Below are 23,529 nucleotides of genomic sequence, written 5' to 3' on the forward strand. Positions count from 1 at the left end.
TTACTGTTGCACATCATTAAGATCGGCAAAAGACTGTGCAGCCTTGTGGAAGGCATCAGCCGACAACTCGAGTGGAGTTCCATCGCCTGGCGTGTTACTTGTTCTGGTTGGGTCGTACTTTCTCAACAATCTATCATTGTTTTCTGTCCACCATTCTTCTGTTGTTGCTCGGAGAATCTTCGCTTGTTATAATAAATTTACAAGAGTTTATTCACGCAGATCGCTTAACATTGACATACATTAGTGTCCATATACAAGACATAGCGAATTTATGAACTTAATATAAATTCTACTTTTGTTTTTTTTGCATGAAGTCATTCTTATTATTCTACACATTACTGGCTATTGCATTAAAAGTTCATCTAAACAGAGAAGATCACAATTTTGCAAAAACCAGATGTTGCCACATAATGCTTATGTGCTTATTCTTAAAGATGGTAATCGAGAGACTTATAGAAGGATTGTTAAGGCATAGTTGATGTAGAGAGTAGAGAGTAGAGAGAAATATGTATGTATTTTTCTTTTGTATTCTAAATGTTCATTACCATAGTATTTATAGGGTGAATGAGAATATTCTAGTACATCATTAAAAGTAAATTGGTACTCTACATAGCTTAGGAACTCTACACTCATGGAACCTCCACTTGCTTAGGAACTCATCTTCAATAAATGAGCAACGGCTCTTTTGTCTTTCCAACACTCCCCTCAAGTTGAACAACGGTATCTCCGATGCTTAACTTGTCAAGAAATTCTTTGAAGACTTTAGGACTCAGTGCCTTCCTCAATATGTCTGCAAGTTACTCCTCAAATCGGACAATGGGAATTCAACAATGCCATTCTCAAGTTTCTCTTTTATGAAGTGACGATCGACTTCAACATGTTTAGTCATGTCATGTTGTACAGGATTTTCTGAAATGCTGATTGCCGCCTTATTGTCACAAAAAAGTTGACTTTTTCGTGTAGGTGGAAAGTCAATTTCTGTTAACAATCTTCTAAGCCAAAGTATCTCCATCAGACCATTTCTGATCCCTCGAAATTCAGCTTCCGCACTTGATAGGGCTACAACTTTCTGCTTCTTGCTCCTCCAAGTGACTAAGTTACCTCCAACAAAGGTGAAGTACCCTCCCGTGGATTTTCTATCGACAGGGTTGCTTGCCCAATCGACATCAGTGTATCCATCAATTTCCAAATCTTCCTTCTTCTCTAAGAATATCCCATAACCAGCTGTTCCTTTTAAATATCTCACAACTCTCATGACAGCGTTCATATGATCTTCCTGAGGCTGATGCATGAATTGACTCAGAACTCCAACTGCATATGAGATATTCGGCCGAGTATGAACAAGATAGATAAGTTTTCCTACTAACCGTTGATATCTTTCACGATCTGTAGGCGTAGCTCCATCCACAATCTTCAACCCATGGTTAGGTACCATTGGGGTTTCAGCAGGCTTACAGTCCAGTAGGCCCGTTTCGGCTAACATGTCGAGTACATATTTCTTCTGCCTTAAAAATATTCCGTGCTGGGATCTCAACACTTCAATTCCTAGGAAGTACTTCAAAGCTCCCAAGTCCTTCATTTCAAATTCCTTGAAAAGGTTCTCCTTTAGATTTTGGATCTCTTCGGCATCATCTCCTGTTATGATCATGTCGTCAACATAGATGATTAGACATGTCATTTTTCCATTTCTCGTCTTCAGGAATAGTGTGTGATCTGAATGGCTCTGTTTGAAGCCATGTTTGAATATCGCCTGACAAAATCTTCCAAACCACACTCTGGGAGATTGTTTTAACCCATACAGGGTCTTTCTTAATCTGCACACCTGTCCTTTCCCAAATTTTTCAGAAAAACCTGGGGGAACCTCCATATAGACTTCCTAGTTTTTCTCAATTTCTCCATGAAGAAAGGCATTTGTAACATCAAACTGGTATAACGGCCAATTCTTACATGCAGCTACAGAAAGAAGAGCTCTTAATGTATCCAGTTTTGCCACAGGGGAGAAAATCTCCTCGTAGTCTATCCATACACCTGAGTATATCCCTAAGCAACCAATCTTGCCTTGTATCTCTCGATTGAACCATCTGCACGTATCATTATGGTAAAGATCCAACGACATCCTACTGGTTTCTTTCCCGGGGGTAGAGTACACTTCTCTCATGTCTCATTTTTCATCAAGGCATCGATCTCCTTCTTCATGGCTTCCCTCTAGTGCTTTTGTTTCATTGCCTCATCGAAAGACTGTGGAATCTCTTCTTCTTCATAAAGTGCAGCTTCGAATGCCCTAGCCATTTCGGTAAGGTGTCCCTGGGTAAGATTAGCAACAGAGTATCTAGTCTTCCGTCCTTTCCAGTCTGGTGAATATCTTCGAGGAGGAATGCCCCTTGTATTTCTGTGGGGCAATCTGTCATGCCATGTATCTTGTTCCGTAACTGGTTCTTCGGTATTGCTCATATCACTGTTAGTGCTTTCAGGTGAGGTATCAATATCTGGATCAGAAGTTTTTACCTCAGGATTTGAAGACTGGTCGGATAGCTCAGCAGTGTTCTGAGGCGGCATATTATGTACTAAGGGATTTGACTGTCCGGTGGTACTGCTAACTTCCTCAATTGGACCGACTTCTGTGACAGAATTTTGGTCTGGCTGATTGGGTTGGTTGTTCTCTTCCTCTCCCTGAATGGTTTCTCCCCAAAGAGGTAGCCAATTTAGTGCGTCACTACTCGAGTTTTCTAACTCACTCCCCCCCCCCCCTTACCGCTAGATTGGCTATAGAAGTATTCGCTTTCAACAAAGTCACAGTTCATAGTTGTGTACATACGGTATGTCGAAGGGTCATAGCACCGATAACCTTTTTGATTTTTTCCATAACCCAAGAAAACACATTTGACTGCACAAGGTGAGAATTTGTCCCGGTCATGTTTAGGGATGTGGACAAACACGGTACAACCAAAAGTTTTGGTGTCGAGATGGAGGGATGATGGTACCGAGTTTTGGGAAGAGAAGACCTCTAAAGGAGTTTTGAAGTTAAGGATCCCTGTAGGAAGACGATTTAGGAGATAGAAGGCAGTTGCGATGGCTTCTGGCCAGAAGGACTTTGGGATGATTGATTCAATGAGGAGGGCACGGGTGATTTCGAGGATATAACGATTTTTCCGTTCGGCTACCCCATTTTGTTCTGGTGTATAGGCACATGAAGTTTGGTGGACAAGGCCTTTTTCAGTGAAGAAAGATGTCATCCTAGAGTTCACGTATTCCCTCCCATTATCAGATCTAAGGATTTGAATTCTGGAGTTATATTGGGTTTGGACAAGACGATATCACTCAGTAAATTTCTCAAAAACTTCTGATTTTGTTTTCAAAAAATAAATCCAAGTCATATGCGAAAAATCATCAATAAACAACAAAAAATATCGAAAACCTTGTCCTCCTGTAACCGGGGCAGGGCCCCACACATCAGAGTGACCAAAGCAAAAGGTGTTTTTTCTCTAGTGTTGTTTAACTTAAAGGAATGTCTGTGACTTTTTGCCAAAACACAACTTTCACAATTCAAAACATGCGTAGAAGAAACTAACTCAGGAAAGAGTAGGCGAAGATATGTTATGGATGGGTGATGCACTTTTTATTAGCACTAAATAAACCTGCAAGTATACAGAGTATATATAATATAGCTAAAGGTCAATACCGGGATATCGAACACGGTGAAGGCAAACACAAAGTGTCTATCCTCTACTAAAACTCAATTACTATCTGGAAGAACAGAAGGTTTTCAAAAACTTTTGAAAACTAAAAATATTTGAAAACAATTAACAACTAGATGCGAATAAAACACAGAGACAATCGATAGAGATAAGGGAATCCCAGGGATGTGCGTTCACAGTTATGGTTATACAAATTCCAAACTACAATACCCTAGCACAGTTATTACTTTTGATAGGACGAGTCACCTAGCTTATGCTCATGCGATGCAAGCGTTGATTACAAAATTAAGGTTGTCAATCCTAACACGTAACTCCATAAAGCTCCTGAAGGTTATCCTTTTGTGGTCTCTACGTCGGTTTTCGTATGTAATTTGGAGTGTATCCAACTGATCAGGAAGAGATTCCCGACCCATCTGAGTCGTTGGTACGACAACTGGGACCTGGCTTCAAACAATTTTCCTCAACCCACTTCTACTGATTAGTATAGTGGAGGTAAGGGTCGAATCCCACAAGGATGGACACGTTTGGATAACTGTGGTGACTTTCCTGGGTGTTTTTGGTTAGCTACCACGCTTGGGTTGAGATTTTACCTAGGCAAGAAATAAAGGAGGTACTCTACTGACTAGTGGGTGTGAAAATAACAGGCATGTGGTGGTGTTCGTGGAAATAGGGGACAAGGTGTCTCAGAGGCATATGAAAAGTAGACAGTTACTTAAAGAGGAAATTTAGACTACAAGGCATATCTGGTGGCTGGGTGGCCCTCTGATAGGTCTGGACAGTACAACTGAAAAGTAGGGAACAAAAGCAAAAGTAACTTAAAAATAAAATGGTCCAAACTAAAGTTGATTTTGACGTTTTCTTCATTAACAAAAATCAGATGAACACAAACACCATAACTAAACTTCAAATTCATAACCTCAAACTCAAGATCCATTGATTAAAATGCTCAAACTTAAAATAAACGGTGAAACTGCAATTTTACTTCTACTGACTAACATGCAAGGCGGTGATGACAGCGCAGAACAGAAACTCATGCACGAAAATTTGACTAAAACATAACTACAACTTCAGATCGACAACTCCAGGTAAGAAAATACTTAGAAATTAAAAGCAACAACTAGATCTAATTTTCCTAGGCAGAATAAAGCAAACTCGAACCAAAGCGACATACGAAATAGAAACTTCATAATTTAAGCGTTGGAACTTCACAAAGTGCTTCAAAAGGCAACAACGATGAGTGTTTGCAATAAAACCAACGACGAAAACAAGTAAAGATTAAACTAGAAAGAAAAATAACGATTGTTTGGCCACTTCGGGCGATGATACTGCTATACTACTACGGCAACTGGCTAGAACGGTGGATCGATGACTTCTCCGGCAGATTCTTGGACGTCAAGTGACCATAGCTGTGGCGAGGAACGAGAGGTTGGACAATGCTGAAGGAACTGATCTTCTAGAGAGAATTCTAACTAAGTGTGGTGGTTGGATTTTCTCGAACTCTAAGGGACCAACTCTAAAGGCGAACTCTTTCTCTCTCTCCAAGTGGCTTCTTTTATAGGGAGGCTTGCCCTTGCTTTTAGGGTAGACTTCCTTCAAGTTTTGACTTTTATGCCCTTGTTAATGATCATCCCAGCTATCCTTCTTCTCCATCTCAAGCCTTTTCTCTGGCATGCATCTTGGTCAGTATTGCACCCTTCTAGTGCCCTTTTCACTTGCGTCACCCAAATCGTCTCCTACTGACTTGGATCCTTTAATCCTGCACACTTGAGCAACTGTTTTGCAGATAATACATGCATTTCACGACATACTGACCAGTAACCAAGGCTTAGAATACGACTTATCAAACTGCTCACACTTACCACATGCTTGTCCTCAAGCGTGAAGACAAACAAAAAGAAATAAGTCGAATTCGAGCCTGGTTACTCCCCCTGACCGACTCTACCTAACTAGACTCAAGACTCTGACGCAAAGGAAAAGAAAACAAACAACGACACAAACACATTAAACATATAGTTAACTTAAACACATAGAATATGCTATATTTTCGACCACCCTTTCCCTCGAGATCAGGTGCAATCCGGCCTTAGGCAGCCTTGAACTTCCGCCGCCCCCCTTTTCTTCCCTAGTCAGTATATCTGCTTGTCAGGATCACCCAATCCTAGGCCAAACACTGGGTTCACTCAGTCACTCATTCCTCACAGGGAATGTTAGGACTGTTTTCTCTCAATGCTAAACCACAGATGTTTCAGACTCAGATCTCACATGCAGCTCCTGAAGGTCTTTAAGGCTTGTAATGGGGCTATTGGTTTGGTTTGTAATGTTTGGGGTAGTTGTCCCTAAGGCTCTAGGGTTCAAAAACTAACTACTTATTTGATGAGGGAGAACTGTGTGCATTCGGGCTTCTGGCTAAGGCTTCTTCTTCGGCTGGACAATTTCTGACATTGGCTTCTAACTGGTCAGTAGCTTCCTTGTGGCTTCGCCACCCTTATTCCTTCTTCCTCCTTTCTCTTTTTGTGGTCAAGTATGCGACCATTTTCTTTGGTTTTCTTCCTGTGGCTTTGCCACCCTTATACCTTCTTCTATTTTTTTGGATCTGGAATTTTTCATATCGATTTTCTCTTTCTTTCTTTGTCTTTCTTTCTTCAGCTGGTTTCCTTTATATGTCCTCCTGGGAAGTTGCCTCCTTGCCTTATGCCTTGCACGTACACAGTTCCAGTGGTTGATGGGTTATTTCGGGGTATAGATCAGGCTAGAAAATGGGGTTCTAAGGGTAGGGGTTTTTTTTTGGGGGGGGGGGAGGGCGGGGAGGGGGGTTTCCTACTGCCTTCAGGGTTTGCTACACGCGGTCACCTTGCCCTAGACATCATGTGGTAGCCTCTGTTCTTTTTTCAGTGTTTAGTGGAAAGCAGTTCCACTTTGGGGCTTCTAACTCACCTTTTAAGAGGGCTTTCGTGTCTGACCTAAGGGATGGATTTTTCCTTCATACTTGCATCATCTATACTGACTAGGGGTTACTGGAGGGGGTGGTTTCTGTTTTCCGGCATGCCTTATCTCCCTCAATTTCCCTCACCGTCAGTTCGAGGCAGTTGAGTTTTAAGCCAGTTCATAAAAAAAAAACATAACACATAATTCCTAGACCTAAACAAACTCTAAAAGAAAAAAACTAACATGCACTGACTCAAATAACATATATATACATGTCATACTGGCCATTTGCTCCCCCTCTCACTTCACAAGTGTCTGCCCCAGAGACGGGCTGTGAAGTGAAAATTGGGAATGGCTAGTATGACAGACACACATTTACAACAAACACATATTATATCTAAAAACTTCTCACACTTAGACTATGCAATAGGCTAAGTGGGAGAGTTTCAGATATACACCTAGATTTATAAAACAAAGCAGAATATTTTACCAACATGTTATATAAACATATAAACTCCTCACACTTAGACTACGCAGTAGGCTAAGTGTGAGTTAACATGCTTATGACAGAACACAAAAACATAATAAAAACACATGCACCGAAGTAGCAAACCCTTTACTTCTCACACTTAGACTATTAAATAGGCTAAGTGCTATGAATGGGGTTTGCTTACAATTAATACACATAATTCTACCTATTTAACAAAAGTAAGAAACAGAACTAAAAGAAAACTTAAAAATTAAAAAGAAAACTAACTGGTCAGTTTGGGGGGATCGATCAGACGTTCCTCCTGCTCCTCCTTGGTGCAGGGGTCTGTGCAGGTGGGTCCTTTGGTTCTTCTTCAGTGGGTTCCGGTTGGTTTTCATCTTCTTTCTCTTGTTCATCACCTTCTTTTTCCTCAGGTCCGTTGGTTTCTTCTTCCTGTCCTCCATGTCCACTTGTTCCAGCTCCAGTGCTTGCCTTTCCTCTTGCCAATTCCTTTAGAATGCTCTCCATTAGGGTTGTCAGCTTTGCCATCTCTGCCCGTGATTGTCTATTCTCCTCTGCCAGCTCAGTTACTGCCCTCTCCAGATTTTCTTGCCTCAGCCTTTGCGATTGGTCGATCTGCCCAGCTTGCCCCTCCTGGCCTTGTTGTGCCCTTCCCCCAGGGGCTTCTCCTATTGGGTAGAACTAGGGTACTCCTTCTCTGTAGTATACCAAGTTGGTGCGGACGAAGAAGGGTATATCGAACAGGCCAGGAGCGTCGACCATGTACATCGGAGATAGGTCTTCTGCCTCTGTTATGATGATGTTGTTGCGCACGAAAGCTCCTAGTATGTGGCAGAGGGACAAGTTTCTAGCTGGGTAGGTGGCTATCCGGTGGCATTGGTAGGCTGTCCAAAATCCCAAATGCAGTTTTCTTCCATGTTTAGCGTACCATACCAAGTACAATTCGGTCATGGACGTTCTGGCAGCTGAATTACTCTGCCCCAGTAGGTTATAGCCTAAGTAGAGTTGCACCAATCTCAGCATGGGATTGTTGAAGTGGGTGGATCTGGATTTAGTGGAGGCGAACTGGCCAGCATCGGGGTGGGTTAGCTCCTCCCAGGCTTCCTGGGGCTCAAATTCTATGTGTCTCCTCGGTACCCCCCTCTCACGGCTTCTCCAGTCTGGTCCTATAGCCTCCTCCAGGCTACACATAACCAGTCGCACAGTCCACTTTATCAGACTCATGGACAGTTCTCCTCCGAATATTCTGAAGGAAATTGACACCTCGTCTAGGTCCGTAGTGACTTGGAACCTAAACGTGGTGAAGAACTCCTTTGCTAATCTCACAGATATCTCTGGGTCCCTATTCTCTAACAGCCATTCAAAACCCAATGCTTCCATACTGGCCAGGAAGGAATCGCGAACAGATAACTCATCCAATGAGGGTATGTGGAGTACCTTTCCGCATTTAACCTGCTTGCTGCTATCGTCCTTGTCGTCAAATGCGTCTTGAAGCTTTTTGGTGTCGTAGTGCTTCATGTCCTCCATGAGCTCATCAGTGAGCTCTACCCGCCATCGTCGGTACACGATCCTCTCTATCGGAGGGTAGACTAGTTCGTGGTGGTTGTCGGGGAGCTGCTGCTCATGGTATTCTTCCCCTTCTAGAGAGATATCACTCTCTGAATCAGACTCCTCGCTGGAAGTGTAGTCGCTATCGCTTGACCTCCCTCTCTCTTCCGGCTCTCTGATCACTATGCTGGCATTGGCAGTGCGCTGTTTCTTCACGGCTTGTTTCTTCTTAACAGGGGCTTTCCCCTTTCTCTTCCTTTCCTGGATGTACTTAGCTTCTTCGATTTCCATTGCCTCTGTTTCTTCCTCGGCTTTTGTTGAAACGTCCTCCTAGGTGGCAGGTTCGGTCACCGCACGGGTACTAGTATCACTTCTCGTCGCCTCCTCCCGATCTACTGACTCTGATGCGAGGTCCAGACCCTCAGCCACCTTGTCAGTATTCTCCTTCTGGTCAGTTGGCGTTGATGATACTGTCCCTGTTGCCATTTGGGTGTCCTCCTGGCTAGCTTTCGAGGGCTCCTCCCCAGGTTTTGTAGGAGTAGTCTTCTCGTCTTCGCTCGAAACCTCCACTGCATCTGCTGCTGTGTTTGCTCCTGCCTTATTGGACTTCCACTTTCCTAAGCATCTCTGTTACACTCTTTGGGGTTTCTGCCTCTCTGCCTTGGGGGTCGTTTTTCAACACTAGCCTCCTCTTTACTGGCTTGGGTTTAATTACCATTGAGGCTTCCTCTTGATGTGTGTCTGGCTCTTGCCTCTCCTCCTCAAGTTGTTCAGCTTTTTCCGGTTGTTCGTTCGTCCTCTCCTCCACTGATTGGTGGACTACGCCTTCCGACTTTTCTGCTTCCGTGGTTGTTTCCCCCCTCCCTACTGCCTGGGATGCGAGGTCCAGTACCTCAGCCACCCCTTCATGGTTTACCACGATCCTATCTCCCTTGCCCAAAACCGCTTGGAATTCATCATCCGTCATTAACACTTGCTTTCTGGCCATTTCGTTCAGGTCTATCTCCTCCCGCTCTGCTTCATCGGTTGTGGCTTCAGTGGCCGTTATCTCCTCTGTTTCACCCTTCTCGCTCTCGCTTGCTCTCCCTCCACTCTCCTTTTCCTCTGTTTCTCCCCAGTTGGGATCTTGATAGGCGGAAAGAGGGCTAACGTCGAGCGGTTCTGCTTGTGCAGTTACTGTTGGGGAGGTCTTTTCGGATGTCGGATGTGAGGTTTTTGGGGTGGTGGTGGGTGGGGTTACTGTGGTTGCTGTTGGGGTAGGGTTTGGTATCGCCGGCATTCCTCCAGTCAGGCTAAATCCGGCCAGGGTCGCTGTCCAATCTTTGTTGGGGTCTTGTTGCCTTAGATACGCTGCCAGTGCGTCTAAAGGAACCATTGCCGGGATTTTTGTCTTCGGCGTTGGCTGTGATCGTTGTGGACTTGGCGGCTGCGATTCGGCTGCCGTTCCGACTTCTGACGGGACTTCGCCGGTGGTAGATGTTGGGTTGTTGGTTGCCTTTCTCTTTGCCATGGCTGTACCGGTGGTGGATCTTTTTTTCCGATAGTGATTCATGGTGGTTTTCGTAGTGGGTGGTAGTTTTCGGAGTGGGATGGCGGTTGTGGGTGAGAGAATGCAGGTAAGGGTTTGTAAAGTGAAGGGGAGTAGGTGGTTGGGTGTTTTATAGAGGGGTGGGTAGTTGAGGGTTTTGACCGATGGTAGGCGGTTGCCAGGTTGCGACGCTTCGTGTGGAAGGCGGTTGGGAGTTCTCGCAGCTGATTGGACGTCTCCTGTTACGTCCTTGCTCCATGCGCCCTCCTAGTCTCTGCACTCGCCTGCAAAGTTACAACACACACCAAAATTCAAATTTTACTCATCTCCCCCTTCTCAATTAGCTAGAAATAGAAATAAAGCAAATAAATGGCTATAATTCAAAGTTTCACCCAAGTGGTATCCTCGTGGTCAGTACGAACTCCGAATTAATATTTAAGATCCGAAAAAATCTTTTTGGGGCTTTTCTTTTTTTTAACTTAAGTTAAATTACTAATTATTCACAATATTTACATCATTACTAAGGGTATTTAAAGTTTTACCTGGTCAATAAACACAAATCATATTATGTTGACCAGGTGGAACTCTAAACCCCTTTTCTACTGGTCATTTAGACGCTATTAAAGTGTAGTGGAATTTCTTCCACTAACGACAAAAGGTTCGGAGTTAGGGATACTCCCTGAAATCTCGACCGCTCCATTAGCACGTAGTGCAGTGATAATGTAAGGTCCTGCCCATTTTGACTTGAGTTTCCCAGGCATTAGCTTCAATCTTGACTGGAAGAGTAGTACTTTCTGACCAACTTGGAGATCCTTGGTTCTCAGATTTTTGTCGTGCCACATTTTTGTTTTCTCCTTGTACCACATGGCTGAGTCGAATGCCCCAATCTTAGTTCTTCCAACTCTTGTAGTTGTAGCTTCCTTTCCTCTTCACAGGTCTTAGCATCCACGTTAACCTGCTGAACTGCCCAGTATGCTCGGTGTTCAATTCCTACTGGCAAGTGACACATCTTCCCAAAGACGATGCGATAGGGGGACATCCCGATAGGAGTTTTGTAGGCTGTGCGATATGCCCACCGGGACTCTTCCAACCTTGTGCTTCAATCTTTTCTGGAGGGGTTGACTGTCTTGTCTAAAATGCTCTTTATTTCCCAGTTTGAGATCTCTGCTTGCCCGTTGGCTTGAGGGTGGTAAGGACTGGATAGGCGGTGATGAACTCCGTACTTCTTCATCAATGCTTCGACTGTTCGGTTGCAGAAGTGAGTCCCTTGATCGGAGATGATTGCCCTTTGTATCCCAAATCGGCTGAATATATGACTCTTGAGGAACTTGGTGACTTCCTTAGATTCACAAGTGCTTGTGGCCTTGGATTCTATCCACTTTGATACATAGTCAACTGCCACCAGGATGTAGGAGTTCCCATAAGATGAGGGAAAAGGACCCATGAAGTCCATAGCCCAGATGTCGAACACCTCACAAACGATTACTGGAACTTGCGGCATTTCATCCCTCGCGGAGATCCCACCGGTCAGTTGGCAACGGTCACAGCCTTTGCAGAACTTGTATGTATCTCTATTCAGGGTTGGCCAGTAGAATCCGCTATCTAGCACCTTTCTGGCAGTCTTCCTTGGCCCGAAATGTCCTCCACATGCCAAGGAGTGGCAGTGCGTTAGTACATCCCGTTGCTCCCAGTCAGCAACACATCTCCTAATGACCTGGTCGGTTCCTGCCTTCCACAAGTATGGGTCGTCCCAGAAATAATACTTTGCTTCGCTCTTGATCTTCATCCTCTGAGCCTTTGTCACGTTTGGCACCATCGGTAGCTCTCCCGTCACTAGGTAGTTTGCCAAGTCCGCATACCAGGGTTCTTGTCCTACTTTCTCCTTGCCCTCGGTTGTTACGTCCTGCCCAGTAAGTCTCATCACTTCTTCCCAATCGATCTTCCTTGCGGAGAAAATCACTTCACACAAATGTTCTTCCGGGAATCGATCTCTCACATCCTCACTGTTCCCTTCTTGTATTATTCTGCTCAAGTGGTCCGCTACTTTGTTTTCAACCCCCTTTTTGTCTTCTACCTCCCAATCGAATTCTTATAAAAGCAGCACCCATCTGATCAGTCGGGGTTTTGACTCCTTCTTCGCAATGAGATATTTAATCGCCGCATGATCAGTATAGACGATGACTCTGGATCCCAGTAGGTACTGCCTGAACTTTTCGAATGAATAGACAACCGCCAACATCTCCTTTTCGGTGGTGTCATAATTCCGTTGGGCCTGATTCAAGGTCTTAGATGCATAGAATATCACGTACCTTTTCCCATCGATCTTCTGACCCACTACGGCCCCCACGACATAGTCACTAGCATCGCACATCACCTCGAAGGGGTAATCCCAGTTAGGAGCCTGAATAACCGGCGCAGAAATCAATTTTTCCTTAAGGAGGTTGAAAGAAGCCTTGCAATGCTCGTCGAAAATGAACTCCACCTCGTTCTGGAGAAGTCTGGTAAGGGGTTGGGCAATCTTGGCGAAATCATTGATAAATCTTCGATAAAATCTAGCGTGGCCCAGAAAACCTCTTATTCCCTTCTGATCAGTAGGGAAGGATAGTTTGGATATGACATCCACTTTAGCTTGATCCACCTGGATCCCCTTTCCTGACACCACGTGTCCTAAGACAATTCCTTCTATAACCATAAAGTGGCATTTCTCAAAATTTAAAACCAGACTCTTTGCTTGGCACCTTTCTAGTACCACATCCAAATGTTGCAAGAACGAGTCGAAAGAGTCTCCATAGACAGTGAAATCATCCATAAAGATCTCTATACAATCTTCAATCAAATCCGAGAATATGCTCATCATGCACCGTTGGAAGGTACCGGGGGCGTTGCATAGGCCAAATGGCATACGCCTATACGCATAGGTTCCAAATGGACAGGTGAACGTGGTCTTATCCTGGTCCTCCGGGTTCACGTAGATTTGAAAGTATCCACTGTAGCCATCCAAAAAGCAGAAGTACTTCCTCCCAGCCAGTCGCTCCAGCATTTGATCGATGAATGGCAGGGGGAAATGGTCCTTCCTGGTTGCAGTATTCAGCTTTCGGTAATCTATACACATTCGCCACCCAGTAACTAGTCTGTGGGCACTAGCTCATTCCTCTCATTCTTAACCACCTGGATCCCTGATTTCTTGGGGACCATATGGATTGGGCTGACCCATTCACTATCTGGTACCGAGTATATAATGCCCAGTGAGAGTAACTTCAAGATTTCCTTCAGTATCTCTTCCCGCATGTTTGGGTTCACCTTTCTTTGAGAATCTCTATGTGCCTTGGCTCCATCCTCCAGCCTAATGTGGTGCATGCAGACGTCCGGGCTTATACCTACCAGGTCCGTAAGGCTCCATCCAATAGCCTTCTCGTTTTTGCTCAGCACAGTTAGTAGTCTTGCCTCTTGCTCTTCAGTCATCCCGCTATTGATGATTACAGAGAACGAGTCTTCCTCCCCGAGGTAGGCGTACTTAAGGTTCGCTGGCAACTTTTTCAACTCCACTTGCGGGGGTAGTGTGTCTATAGGTAGAGGGTTCTTCTTTTAATCCTCCTCTTGCTCTTGTTCAGCATCTGATTTTTCCTCCGTACTGGCCGGTAGCACGGCCCCTACGTATCCCGCTAGTTCTGACTTCTGACAAAATTCTGTAATTGTTTCTTCGATCTCCTCGTCAGTCAACCCTCGGCTACTTATCAGATCACACCATGCAGCTGCTTCCACATCAGCCTGGGCATACACATCCAAGGCTTGGAGCTTTTCCTGCAATAATTCGGTCTCAAGAAATTCTTGGACTAAGGGGTCAATTAATCAACATAACATAGATTTTCAGAATCTATTGGTTTTTTCATGGCTTCATTGATGTCAAAGACAAATTTCTCACCATTAAAGTCAATGCTGATTGTCCCCTCAGCCATATCCACAATTGTCTTAGCCGTTCTTAAAAATGGTCTTCCTAACAATATCCCGCTGGACTCCTTACCTTCTGGTTCACTCATTTTTATGACATAAAAATCAGCGGGATAAGTAAAGTTTTGTATCCTGACCAACACATTTTCTAACACACCCTCAGGATTTATACATGACCTATCAGCCAGTTGGATCAACACCCTAGTATTTGACAATTTTACCCCCTTTAACCGATTATAAATAGATAACGGCATAACATTGATAGATGCTCCTAAATCACACATTGCATGCTCGATTTTCACATCTCCAATTGTTATGGGTAAAGTAAACATACCTGGGTCGGCTCTCTTGGGTGGTAGTTTCTCCTGTACAATGGTTGACGTTATTCCTTCCACCGTGATTTTTCCATCCTCCTGGGCCTTTCCGGCTATAAAATCCTTTATAAACTTCCCCAGAGGGAGCAGTCTCACGGCTTGGAGGAATGGTATGGTGACATCCAGCTTTCCAAAGATTGACATGAAATCCACAGGGTTTTCCTTCTTCCTCTTCGTCACAAACCGATATGGAAACGGTTTTTCTCCTTTAGCCTCTCCAGTTAGTCCTTGTGGACTTTCCCTTGGTGCCTCCTGGGTTTGAGGTTCCAATGTGGGCATTGTTCCTTCCGGTTGCTCATTTCCAGGTTGTGTTTCTCCCTCCTTTCCTTCCGCAGTAGGCTTTGAAGGAACTGGCAGCGGAAGCGCATGCATAAATCAATTACATAATAATCAGATCTATTTAGCGGATTATTTAGATAAATTCTATTTGCGTAATTATCTCACGTATCATGCTGATAACTCAAATAATCACACGCTTTAAATTAATCGAAACCTAAAACATGCTGTTCTAAGGTTAAGCCATTATACCTTGATGATTCTCCAAAGAATCGTAGATAGCTAGCGCCTTCTCCACGTGAAGATCTTTAGTACAAAACCACGGATCTTCTGACTGGTTCCCGGACTGTGAACTGATATCAGGGTGGGCTGATCTCACCAGCGCACTAGAACTTAAATAGAGAAGACAGAAATCCTTTCCCTCGGAGGAGAGAAAATTTCGACTACTACTAGGAGTAGGGGCCGAAAATTTTTAGAAATTAATTAGTGTATTTTCTGTCTCCTTTATTCTCCTATTTATAATAAGTCACATATTGGGCCCAGACAGGGATCTATGGAAGGCTTTGGATATGGGCTCCTCCAATTAGCTTTTTACTAATTAAATTAAACCCAATTTAATATAAGCTTAAAATTGGAATATTACGAGCAGCCACTACAGAAGTAATACTGCACTCCCCATCCAAATCTGAAATTATAAGTACTTCGGGTTTCCAATAATTTATATTTATTTCCCGCGCTTAAGATAGAAACATCCATTAATTAATTATTGTCTGCTATGGACTTAATTAATTAATATCTTATTTATTCCAAGAGAGGACTCAGCAAGAAAATCTTATTTATTATTCGCAGAGTAATTAAACTCCAACTAGCTAGGTTCCGAATAATAAAACCTTATTTCAAGCTTCTCTTGAGGATGTTATCAAACGAGACTCACCTCGCGCACGATTCAACATAATAGCAATCCTAGCACCGCTAGATATTAATCACCACTACCCAATATACCAGGCTTATTGGGTTGCGAAAAACCCGCACCATTTGGTAAGTCAAAGTAGTGCATAATCAATACCGTATGCTCAATGCTAACGTACATTGATTGAGAAATACTTTAAGAGACCTCGTCTTTCAGTAGATAGCATAAAGACTGTCTCGCTGTTAGATCCATTCAGTGCTATACCACACCAATGTCATCTTATTTCAGTAAGGCTTAGAAATAATCGGACTGACATTGCAACCTTTCACGATAGGTAGTCTAAGCCTATCTAGGTTGTGAAATTATTCTTTTTCTTTGTTTAGAACTGATCGTGTTACCTTAAAGTAGACGACGCCCACAACCGGTCTACTAAAACAAAGACTTAGACTTTGTTAAATTACTTATACATTTAAATATGCAATTAACATCCATTAAATGTAAAATATAACAACATTATGACAAAAATAATCTGTTTATTCATTTGGAAAATAAAATAAGAGTTTTAACAGTATTCAATCACTCGAAAGGTGATTTCTAGTATACAAACTCTAACAGGCTTCTCGTTTAGAAAGAACGGATCCTCCATCTGAGGCAGAGGCCTCTTGAGTTCTTCCGCTGAGATGGTGTCGCTCAGCACCCTTTCCTTACTAGATTCCCCAATAGGGTTCTTGAGTTGAGATCCATTATAGGCTGTTCCGGACCGCAGTGTAATCTTACTCTCATTTGCCTTTTCAGGTACATGGACTGTAGATGGGAGTTTCCCTGAGTTCCCTTTCATTTCGCCCACCGAGTTAGCGAGTTGGGCCAACTGCCTGTTCATCATATCCGTATTTGCCCTATGCTCCTTCTGAGCACTTTGCATTCCTTGCATTGTTTCATTACTAAACTGCAAGTCGCTTTTAATGCTTTGCTGCGAGGCAAGCATCTCTCACATCATGTCCTCCATAGACCTCCTCGACCTGTTTGGGTGATGGAATTGGTTCGAGCCCTGGTGCTGGTTATACTGGGGTGGTGGGTTTGACTGGTAGCCCGAGAAATTTTGTTGGTTTTGGTTCTGTGGGTACTGATTATACTGGGCAGGAGGGTTGTACTGGCCGTGGTTGTTCTGGTACTGATTTTGGTTTTGGTTGTGGCTGTTATGTTGAAGCCCTGGGTTAAATTGGTTCTGGTTTTGGTTCTGGTTGTTTCGCTGATGGGGTGGCACATAGGCAGGGTTCGGGTTCTGGTTTTAAGGGTTTTGGTTTTGAGGATGCTGGTTTCTTCCTACCTAGTTAGACTGGTAGTCAGGGTTTGTTGGGCCACGGTTGGAATTTTGATTCGGGTGGGGGTGGGGTTGATTTGGAGCCTGATTTTGGTTCTGATTCTGATTTCCATCTCCCCATCGGAAATTTTGGTGGTCCCTCCACGGTGCATCCCTTTGTCTTCCCGGAATCCAATTGCCGTTGGAATTGTAGTATCCTGCGACATTTGCTTGCTCCACATCTGGCGAGTTGTCCGGCTGATCATATGGTAGTTCTGGGGCCTCTTTGCCTCCAGTCAGAGAAGGTGGTGGATTGTTCTGCTTGATTGCAGTAAGCAATTCCTTCTTTAATTCCTCCATCTTCAAATCCATCCGCTCCTCCTGGTCAGTAGCCGAAGCACTTGCTACCCTTTCTCTGTTGTACCCATCCCTTGCGTTGTCGTACGTCTTCTTCGCATTTAACAGCTTGCGTAACACCTTTTTGGCTTCACTAACTCTCAACTGGGTGAAATCGCCTCCAGATGATGAATTCGCCAGATCCTTGGTTTCCTTATTCATCCCCTCATAGAAAGTGTGGTGCACTTCTATCTCCTTCATGCGATGGTTGGGGCATGACTCCAGAAGACTCATGTACTTCTCCCAGTACTCGCTCAGGGTTTCATCATATTCTTGCCTTATGCACGATATTTTCCTCTTCAATGCACTTGTCTTTGAAGACGGGAAAAACTCGGCTAGGAAAACTGACTTGAAATCGGCCCATGTATTGATAGAGTCGGCTGGCAGGCGCATGAACCAAGTGTTGGCCTCTCCCTTTAGGACAAAAGGTAGGGCCTTCAGTCTGTAGTCGTCCTCGCTTGTTCCTGCTGGCCGCCTCTGCGCCTTACAGATTTTGCAGAACTCATTTAAGAATTCGTATGGTCCCTCGTAACTCTTCCCACAGTACGTCGGTAGGATTGCAATCACGTGGGGTTTCACATCACATGCGGTCTGGCCTGGGGTGACCACTATGGCTTGTGGGGGATCTCCGGCGGCGTGTGCGATAAGTGTTGCGAGCTCGGGATCGTCCTCACCTTGGTCAGCCATTCTCACTAGTGTTCTTACTGGTTGGGGTGGGAGCTCCGGGAGTTGGTACTCTAGATCTTCTTTCTCCTCGTCGCTGCTCGTGCCTAGGTCGGACAGTGCTGTCGATAGGCCAGAACGAGTGGTAACGAGTATTGTTCCTCAGGGAAGTATCCTTGGTCTCCACTGGCCAGGAGCCGAGCCACATCACATAAACTGAAAACAAAAAGAAAAGGAAAATTATAAACAGTATGTACACCAAAAAGATCACACACAATAACAGGTATGAACGCCATCCATCCCCGGCAACGGCGCCATTTTGAAGGTTATCCTTTTGTGGTCTCTGCGTCAGTTTTCGTATGTAATTTGGAGTGTATCCAACTGATCAGGAAGAGATTCCCGACCCAGCTGAGTCGTTGGTACGACAACCGAGACCTGGCTTCAAACAATTTTCCTCAACCCACTTCTATTGATTAGTATAGTGGAGGTAAGGGTCGAATCCCACAAGGATGGACACGTTTGGATAACTGTGGTGACTTTTCTGGGTGTTTTTGGTTAGCTACCACGCTTGGGTTGAGATTTTACCTAGGCAAGAAATAAAGGAGGTACTCTACTGACTAGTGGGTGTGAAAATAACAGGCATGTGGTGGTGTTCATGGAAATAGGGGACAAGGTGTCTCAGAGGCATATGAAAAGTAGACAGTTACTAAAAGAGGAAATTTAGACTACAAGGCATATCTGGTGGCTGGGTGGCTCTCTGACAAGTCTGGACGGTACAACTGAAAAGTAGGGAACAAAAGCAAAAGTAACTTAAAAGTAAAATGGTCCAAACACAAAATAGACGCACGGAATGCACAATGACTAGACATCATAATTGCCTCAAAAGATGAAAGAATAGATTAAGCATGTATTAACGCAATCAAATCAAGCAAGGCTTATTAGTGCACTTTCATTACTAACTCGTGGAACACCTTGAAATCAAGCACTCACATTGTGAGACAATGAAGGAACATCAAGACAGTTCAAGAGGCGAAGGGTTGGTGAGATAGTGATAGTTCATGCCCCCTCTACTTGTGCTAACTCCCCACTGGCTGTTTGGACAATTTTTTTTTTTTTTTGTGGATTGGGAAATATCGAGGAAGTCCGATGTATCAAAGGGCATGGTATCAGTTGCCCCTTAATCAAAAATCCAATGGTAGTCTTTCGGTCCTATGTGGGAGGATGAAGAGTATGCTAGAGGTTGGAAATAATATATACAAGGGATGGAAGGCTTAAATTCAAAAATGTGGTGTAATTTTCGAATTTTTAAAAGATTGGGGTGTGTTTTCGATATTTTGGATTTATTGGGGGTGTATATTGGATAGAAAGTTGGTGTGGGGTTTATTTTGGTGTTCTTTTGAAATTGGGGGGCTGTTTTGCGAAATGGATGGGACGCTTTTAGAATATCCCCCTTTCGGCCATTCCATAATTCTAGCCACCTCCTTCACTTCTTCCTTCTTCCCCTCCGCACAGCACCCGCCGCCGAAGCTATGAACAAATTTGTGACTTTTGGGAGGCGGCAGTGGATCGTCGTTGTCCGTCGGTGTGCTGGCCCCACGTCTCCTCTGCTTCTTCCTCCTTCCCCACCGCACAACCTCCGCCTTGTGCAGCTCGTCGGTCACCGGTGCACGCTCAGGAGCGGTGACGCCGGTGTCCTTGGGCAGCTTCTTCCCTGCTGTTGGCTTCTTCTCAGCCGAAGCCTTTTCTGCTGCAAGCACCTTCTCAGCCGGAGCCTTCTCTGCCGCGGGCACCTTCTCGGCGGCAGGCTTCTTCTCCGCCTCTGGTGCCATTTTGGTGAGAGAGATTTTGAGTGAAGAGATATGTTGGTAGGGATTGGAGAAAACGGCGAAGTTGGCTGGTCAGAATTTTGGTTTTGACATTTGTTGATTTTGTACAAATCAATTGGATTTGAGATTGTCTCGATCAATAGCTCGAGAGCGTGTATTTGGCTGACCTCCATTTGAGGTTTTTGGTTGGTTTTCTTCTCTGATACCATCTTAAAGATGGTAATCGAGAGACTTATAAAAGGATTGATAAGGCATTGTTGATATAGAGAGCAGAGAGTAGAGAGTAGAGAGTATAGAGAAATATGTACTCCCTCCGTCCGCCATTAGGACTCCCAGTCACTTTTTGCGCACTTGTTTTGTAAAAATGATAATAAATAGTTAAAGTGGATAAATGGTAAAGTAAGAGAGAATAATATTAATAAGACTCTTCTCAACATTATTCTATCTCTTACTTTACCATTTCTTCACTTTAACTATTTATTATTATTTTTATAAAACGAGTGTGTAAAAGTGACCGGGACTCCTAATGGTGGACGGAGGGAGTATGTATTTTTCTTGTGTATTCCAAATGTTCATTACCCTAGTATTTATAGGGTGAATGAGAATATTCTAGTACATCATTAAAAGTAAATTGGTACTCTACATAGCTTAGGAACTCTACACTCTTGGAACCTCCACTTGCTTAGGAACTCATCTTCAATAAATGAGCAACAGCTCTTTTGTCTTTCCAACACCTATGACTGCTCAAACTCAAGACAAAAAATTGGGAAAATGATTTTTACTGAATGATGAAAATGGAAAGATATTAAGTTAAAAGTTTTTAAACGATAAAAACAGAAGAAGCTTGAGGAAGTCTGGCATACCTGAATCTAATCCTTTTGAAGAACTTGGTTCCATTTGGTAGCTGAAGGAGTGTCACGTAAACACCTGGTTCAAACTGCTCGAAGACTTCTCTTTGTGCCCTAGCACTTGCAGTTTCATGAGGCATACCAGGACCGCCTTCTACTCTTGATTGAGTATTTCTAACAGATGAGCCATTATTTTCAATTGAAGCTTCTCCAATACTCTGGGTCTTCAATTCACGTGTTGGTTCTGGTGGCCTCAGAGAACAACCTTCAGATGCTAGAGCCCCACTTATATGCAGAAGATATTCAACTTGAGCTTGAACTACTTTGAAGGAATCACTCTCAGATACCTCGGGAGGTATTTCTTCTCTAATTTCTTTCAACTAGAAAACAGGAACAAGGATGACAGGTTCTATTGGTATGTGTACTAGAATAATAGCATATTTATATTATTATGTGTGCTTATCTTAAATTTTGCAGGTTCCTTGGGAGCATCACATAGAATAAATTTAAGAAACTAGTGTTCTTAGGAAAATTTATATGTACAACTAAAGGAACAGGCCATGCAATAACATTCCCTTCCCTCAATTTTCTTATAAATACTGTTAGGGGAATGTTATGAAATTCAAAGGGATGCAAACCTGTTTGAAAAACATTTCAACAATTTATATTAACCACTCCACAAATATAGATGAAGAAGTGAGAAAATGTGATTACTTTTTGTGAGATGGCCTTGACAGCGTGCACTGCTTGAAAACATTTGGAAGAACCAGCAGCAACCAATGAAGTAGTTTCTTGGGAAGTTTTCTTCAATTCTGAATTTCTATGTCTTGGGTAACAATTTTCTGATTTAAACTCTTAACCTAACTTTGAAAATTAACAATTTGCAATTTGTAGCAACAGATGATTTTAAGGATAAGATTAAGGTTATTGGCAAGAGATATACATACTTGGTTATGCAATTTGGAAACTTGTTAGGTCAAAATTTCATTTGCAACCTGTAAACTATCAATGGCAGCCATTGACATTGCATAATTAGCTTCTGACCGTGGAGAAACATGTCTTGAGTAAGGCTGAGATTGCGGTAAGGCCTGTTGAGGATATGGAACTGATGCGATAACATGCTTTCTAGCACGTTGAATGACATTAAAGGCACTTGGGAAAGAAACACCCCTTATATGCACACGTGATGGAACTTGGGAAGCACTTGTTCCTCGTATTCCAGACTTAAAACTCAAGGTACCTTACTGGGTCCAATCTGCTGGGGAGAAGTACTTGTGAGGTGTTTCTCACTCTCCTATCTTTTGGCTGAGAAGGTCTAGGGTTGCTCGCCGAGTTAAACTCCCTCCATTTACAACATCAGCACCCTTTTTAAGTTTGAGATAGCAAGAATTGCATACTCGTTGTGGTTTACCTAGAGTTGGAGCCAGTGCTGTTCTCAACAACTTTTTGGAAAGGCAAGCGTGACAGTGCACCATGCCACAATTAAAATAGTCATGTCGTTTTGAGTGAAACCAAATGCCTGCTTACAAGCAGTGCAAAATGATAGATCTGGACCAGCGACCCACCTATGGATGCATATACTTGCTGTGTAGTTTGAACCACACACAATGCTCCTCACATGCCTATCTTTGAGAGCTTCAACCATTGTTGGAACATTGCGATCTTCCAAATCCCCATGTCCCAGCCTACCGTTGGCTCCTTTTCCCCACGTAAATACTCCATTTCTTCCAGTAACAACAGCAACATGATATGTACCGCATTATATTTGTTCAACAAACGGTCCCACTAATGTGTCTTGTACCAATCTAGGCCGCTTTCCATCTGATTGTAGATCACCAAGCTGACCATATTCAGTACTTCCCATAGTAAAGACATGGCCTGAAGTAGTAAGGCAACAGTTATGTTATGTCCGCATGCTAGCTGCTGGATGTTGTAATCAATAAAAGCAGAAACACAAGTTGGAACAAGATAAGCATCCTTGTTTCCATGACCCAATCTATTTTTATCACCATTACCCCAGGTGAACAATTTTCTTGAGGAAGTACTGACTCCAGGGTGGCTTGTAGCTTCTATAATAGCAGCAGTGTGCCACGCTCCACATGAAACAGAAATTGATTTCAAACCTCTCAGTGATTGAACCTCTTTTGGATATGCAACACTTTCATGATCACCATGACCCAGAGCTCCGAATGTTCCATCCCCAAAAGTGAGCAAACTTTCAGTGGAAGTCACCACTGTTGAATGTCAGGTTCCACAAGCAACTGATGTAACATAAAGGCTCTCCAGAGATCCGGAAACTCTTTTTGGTATCCAATGGCTACAGTTTTTTCCATGATCCAGAAGACCCACATTATGGGTACTATCACCCCATGTATATAAGTCACCTGCACAGCGCAGATGTATGAAACTCGCCACATGCAACAAACTCAATATTTGTAAGAGCCAGAAATTCCACTAGTCGAGGACGACTAAAGTCCTCTCAATTCCATGACCCAGTCTACCCCCGGATTCCTCTCCCCACGTAAAAACCTCACTCTGCCTTGTAACAAGAGCAATGTTCTGAACACCACATGCAATTTGCTGCACATCAAGAACTACATGTGATTCCACTACTTTTGGAGTCAATACAACATTTTTTATTGGATTCACAGTTCCATCGATTATTTCATCATACAAAATCTCTACCCAACATATATATCACCAAGAGATTCAGTGATCTGTTACAGAACCTTGAGTTGAACAACTAGGAGTACTTGAAATACTAATACGAAAACCATCTGCATTACTTGCTCTCATTTGCAT

The 23,529-nt window shown here is 43.4% G+C and overlaps 1 pseudogene; it reads right to left on the minus strand.

Annotated features, from left to right (window-relative positions):
* On the minus strand, nucleotides 1–23,529 carry LOC125194814 (PH, RCC1 and FYVE domains-containing protein 1-like; annotated as a pseudogene).

Source organism: Salvia hispanica, chromosome 4 (genome assembly GCF_029641045.1).
Source record: "Salvia hispanica isolate PSC_SH4W2 chromosome 4, Shi_PSC_v1, whole genome shotgun sequence".
Lineage (NCBI taxonomy): Eukaryota > Viridiplantae > Streptophyta > Magnoliopsida > Lamiales > Lamiaceae > Salvia > Salvia hispanica.